Raw genomic sequence first — 6,074 nt, forward strand, 5'->3', positions numbered from 1 at the left:
ACATTTGTAGCATTTCTGGAAATGCTACAAATGTTAAAGAGCAGCAACGACTTTCTATGAACTCATGCCACTTTCATTTTCCGACCAAAACAACCTAAAATGGATGTCGGAGATGTTTGCTGGCCAAATCTAATCTGGATCAATAATTTCGAGCGGACCCGTGAGAAAACCGTATGGCGCCTCCTTAAAACCCATGACAATGATATTTCTTCATTGAGAACAAAAGAGCGCCATGTTCCCTTCCAATTATTGTTCCTCACGTCGGCCCCCGAATCCAGCTGCTCCGAGACGAGCAGGTACACCATGAGAAAGATCTCCAGGCGATGCAAAACGGGGGTTAAAAGGGACTCGAGGAGTGTCTTGGCTGCTCTTCAAAAAAGGCCAGCAGCAGCTCCAGGCGGTGTGTGTGCTGGTGGTGGCCTGAAAGAGAAGAAGGCTGTCTCTTACACCCCCCCCCCCCTTTTTACCCCCCTTCCTGTGTCTCTGTCTCCATATAATTACACTGTGGCTGACAGACACGGTGCTTAAAATTACAAAACAAAGACAGGCTGGAAAATAAACAGCACCTCAGCCGCCCCGGCAGGGGTGGCGACATTTCAGTTTGGGGAGGGGTTTAAAAGTCCCAACCATAAAAAAAAAAAGTGACGGTCAAAAATATTCGGCTTCCTTATTTCTGTGCATTAACGAGGCGATTTCGACGCGTGACAAAAACGGTTAGCCTGGTTTATTTTCCACTTATGGAACCTTCTGTCTTTCATCTAATGATACGTTTAACGCTGATTTCAGGCTTTTAATTGTGGAAATAAAACACTGCAATCATGCGCTATGAAATCGGGGTGGGGGGGGACGCCTCACTTTTTCCCTTCGGCAGGGGAATCCCTTATATACAAAACACACTTAAATGTTTCTTAATTGAAATATTAGTCAATCAAAAACACTACTGAACAGTTTTTACATCAAACGTTTTATTTTGAAAGGAGAAAAAGTGATTTTCCCCCCTTGTTAAAACATAAGCTAACTGACATAAAGCCATTTTTTAAAGCTTTGGGACTCCAGCAAACCACAGTGAGAGCCATTATCTACATGATCTAAAACATGGTGGCCGACCGAGCAAAAATGACCCCCGAGAGCGCAGCCGAGAGGTCACAAAAGACCCCGCAAAAAATATCCAAAGAAGCGCAGGCCTCGCTTGCACTGATACCTGACACTGAAAAAGTCAAGATGGCCGCCTCGTACAGGCGCTACATCGCTGTAAGAGACTCATTGCAAGTTATGACAAACATTTGATTGCTCGTTTTAGTGATTGCCCCCCTTGTTAAAACATAAGCTAACTGACATAAAGCCATTTTTTAAAGCTTTGGGACTCCAGCAAACCACAGTGAGAGCCGTTATCTACATGATCTAAAACATGGTGGCCGACCGAGCAAAAATGACCCCCGAGAGCGCAGCCGAGAGGTCACAAAAGACCCCGCAAAAAACATCGCAGGCCTCGCTTGCACTGATACCTGACACCTGAAATTTTCTATATAATAATATTATATATATTTTATATAATATTTAAATATATAATAATTTACCATTTTGTAGTATATTATATAATTTATATAATTTCTATATTTATATGTTGTATATAAATATATAATAATTTATAATTTAAATATATAATAATTTATAATTTTATAGCGCATTGTACAATTTATATAATTTCTATATTTCTATATTGTATATAAATATATAATAATTTGTATATATTATATATAAATATATAATAATTTATAATTTAAATATATAATAATTTACTGTTTTGTAGTATATTATATAATTTATATAATTTCTATATTTATATGTTGTATATAAATATATAATAATTTGTATATATTATATATAAATATATAATAATTTATCATTTAAATATATAATAATTTACTGTTTTGTAGTATATTATATAATTTATATAATTTCTATATTTATATGTTGTATATAAATATATAATAATTTATAATTTAAATATATAATAATTTATAATTTAAATATATAATAATTTATACTTTTGTAGTATATTATATAATTTATATATTGTATATAAATATATAATATTTTATAATTTAAATATATAATAATTTAGAATTTTATAGTATATATATAATAATTTAATAATATACAACGTAATATTTTCGGTTTCAGTTGTGTTGGAGCTTTATATAATTTCTATATTTATATGTTGTATATAAATATATAATAATTTGTATATATTATATATAAATATATAATAATTTATCATTTAAATATATAATAATTTACTGTTTTGTAGTATATTATATAATTTATATAATTTCTATATTTATATGTTGTATATAAATATATAATAATTTATAATTTAAATATATAATAATTTATAATTTAAATATATAATAATTTATACTTTTGTAGTATATTATATAATTTATATATTGTATATAAATATATAATATTTTATAATTTAAATATATAATAATTTAGAATTTTATAGTATATATATAATAATTTAATAATATACAACGTAATATTTTCGGTTTCAGTTGTGTTGGAGCTGATCTGGGGGTGGTGGGCATAAAGGGGGTCCTTTGTGTTTGTAAAAAATAAACAATGCCGTCTTAACCCCCCCCCCCCGAGTCTCATGACTCGTCATGTGACATCAGCAGATAAATGAGAGACTCCCCTTTGCTAACCTCTTTGCTAAAATCCAAAATGTTCTCGTCATGGTGGACCTCAACGAGGAACCAACCAGTGCATGGTGACACGCTACAGCAGGAAGATGAAGGAAAAAAAATGTTATGAGGGTTTATCTTTTCCACGTCCGCAAGGAGATGTAGGTGCAACATCTGAAACATCTGAATCCCTCCATTGTTCCCCCCGACCACAAATTGTAACCCTTGAGAAGACGCTTTCCTGAAATACACTTCGGAATGTTTTTGGTTGTATTTGGTTCCTTTGCGGTTTTTACAAAGGCTTTTATTATATATGATAACATGTAATACATAAATCTAGCTGGACAATAACTCTAACATCTACAACATGAGCGTATTTTTCTGTACGGAATCTTCCCAAAATCTACTTCCCAAATGTTCCCAACTAAAAGTTAATCACAGGTTTCATCAAGCCGCCTGCCGAGCGTCTGGGTCACACAAATATGTCTGCCTGCGTGTGTCCCCCACCCCCTTTTTGGGGGGGTTTTAACAGCTTTTTCCACTGCTGACTTAGCGTTTTCGGGCGCCCCGCTCGGTGCCTTCCTCCGCCCACTTCAATGTAAATAATTGCATTGTTGACAAACTCACATAAAACTATCCCGGCGGAGTCACTTCGGTGACTCGAGTGCCCGATTGTGGTCGGGTTGTGTCATGTGGAAGTTATGCCTTTTTATTTTTTAACCACTGACACCGTGACGACGTTCCTGTTTTTTTCCGTTGCTAGCTTGAACAGCCACACACGGCGTTCGGGTTTTCATGTTGTTTTCACCTCTAAATGCAGTCTTAAAAAAAAAAAAAGGCAAAACCTATTCCAGCCAATCCAGACACTTATGAAATATAATATAATTTATTAAGACAATTTAATGTGAAAAGGTCTCACTCCATTCATGCTGTTGTTCTATGGAACATGGTGCTGAAGCAAAAAAAAAGACACATGGCGATATATCAAAACCGAAAAAATGATCCAATTGATTTATAGTGTGATTATCAGGGCTGCACAGCGGTCGAGTGGTTAGCGTCGAGACCTCACAGCTAGGACACCTGAGTTCAATCCCAACCTCAACCATCTCTGTGAGGAGACAAAATTCTGGCCTAAATTTTCAAAGTTAGCCAAAAAAACATGCAAACCTTGGTTAACATCCGCCCCGGTTAACACGTTTTTTGGTTAACAACCGACTCTATTGAGGGCTGTAAGGCGGACGAGTGGTTAGAGCGCAGGCCACTGGATGAAGCAAATGGTTTGGTACTAGTGATGTGTCAGTTATGAACGAACGGATCAATACCCGTTCAGTCCGTTCAGTCGCAAATGCTTTTTTTTTTGATTGGCTGGAGAGTCAGTTGGGCTGCACGGCGGAGGGCGTGGGTTTTCTCCAGGTACTCCGGTTTCCTCCCAGCAACACGTAGGCTTGAGTCCACACAAAATTCTGGCCTAAATTTTAAAAGTTAGCCAAAAAAACATGCAAACCTTGGTTAACATCCGCCCCGGTTAACACGTTTTTTGGTTAACAACCAACACTGTTGAGGGCTATAAGGCGGTCGAGTGGTTTGCGTGAAGGCCACAAAGCTAGACGAGTGGTTAACACACAGGCCACAACGCTAGGAGACCCGGGTTCGATTCCAACCTCGGCCATCTTTGTGTGGAGTTTGCATGTGCTCCCCGTGTATTGTGGGTTTTCTCCAGGTACTCCGGTTTCCTCTCAACAAGACATAGGTTTGAGTCCGCACAAAATTCTGGCCTAAATTTTCAAAGTTAGCCAAAAAAACATGCAAACCTTGGTTAACATCCGCCCTGGTTAACACGTTTTTTGGTTAACAACCTATTGAGGGCTATAAGGCGGTCGAGTGGTTTGCGCACAGGCCACAAAGCTAGACGAATGGTTAACGCACAGGCCACAAAGCTAGGAGACCCGGGTTCGATTCCACCCCTGGCCATCTCTGTGGAATTTGCATGTTCTCCCTGTGCATGCGTGGGTTTTCTCCGGGTACTCCTTTTTCCTCCCAACAAGACACGTTTTTTGGTTAACAACCCACACAATTGAGGGCTGTAAGGCAGACGAGTGGTTTGCGCGAAGGCCACACAGCTAGGAGACCCGGGTTCGATTCCACCCTCGGCCATCTCTGTGTGGAGTTTGCATGTTCTCCCTGTGCATGCGTGGGTTTTCTCTCCCAACAAGACACATGCTTGAGTCCACACAAAATTCTGGTTAGCCAAAAAAACATGCAAACCTTGGTTAACATGTTTTTTGGTTAACAACCAACACTATTGAGGGCTGTAAGGCGGACGAGCAATTAGAGCGCAGGCCACAAAGCTAGGGGACCCAGGTTCGATTCCACCCTCGGCCATCTCTGTGTTCTCCCTGTGCATGCGTGGGTATTCTCTCCCAACAAGACACATGCTTGAGTCCACACAAAATTTTGTCCTAAATTTTCAAAGTCAACCAAAAAAAAATGCAAACCTTGGTTAACATCCGCCCTGGTTAACACGTTTTTTGGTTAACAACCAACACTATTGAGGGCTGTAAGGCAGTCGAGTGGTTAGAGAGCAGGCCACAAAGCTAAGAGACCCGGGTTTGATTCCACCCTCGGCCATCTCTGTGTTCTCCCTGTGCATGCGTGGGTATTCTCTCCCAACAAGACACAGGCTTGAGTCCACACAAAATTCTGGCCTAAATTTTCAAAGTTAGCCAAAAAAACATGCTAACCTTGGTTAACATCCGCCCCGGTTAACACGTTTTTTGGTCAACAACCAACACTATTGAGGGCTGTAAGGCAGTCGAGTGGTTAGAGCGCAGGCCACAAAGCTAAGAGACCTGGGTTTGATTCCACCCTCGGCCATCTCTGTGTTCTCCCTGTGCATGCGTGGGTATTCTCTCCCAACAAGACACAGGCTTGAGTCCACACAAAATTCTGGCCTACATTTTCAAAGTCAGCCAAAAAAACATGCAAACCTTGGTTAACATCCGCCCTGGTTAACACGTTTTTTTGGTTAACAACCAACACTATTGAGGGCTGTAAGGCGGACGAGCGATTAGAGCGCAGGCCACAAAGCTAGGGGACCCGGGTTCGATTCCACCCTCGGCCATCTCTGTGTTCTCCCTGTGCATGCGTGGGTTTTCTCTCCCAACAAGACACATGTTTGAGTCCACACAAAATTTTGTCCTAAATTTTCAAAGTCAACCAAAAAAACATGCAAACCTTGGTTAACATCTGCCCTGGTTAACACATTTTTTTGGTTAACATTCCAAAAACATGCTAGGTTAATTGGCGACTCCAAATTGTCCATAGGTATGAATGTGAGTGTGAATGGTTGTTTGTCTATATGTGCCCTGTGATTGGCTGGCTCGCCCG

Source organism: Doryrhamphus excisus, linkage group LG1 (genome assembly GCF_037039965.1).
Source record: "Doryrhamphus excisus strain RoL-2023G ecotype Guam linkage group LG1, RoL_Dexc_Guam_v1.1, whole genome shotgun sequence".
In the NCBI taxonomy this organism is placed as follows: domain Eukaryota; kingdom Metazoa; phylum Chordata; class Actinopteri; order Syngnathiformes; family Syngnathidae; genus Doryrhamphus; species Doryrhamphus excisus.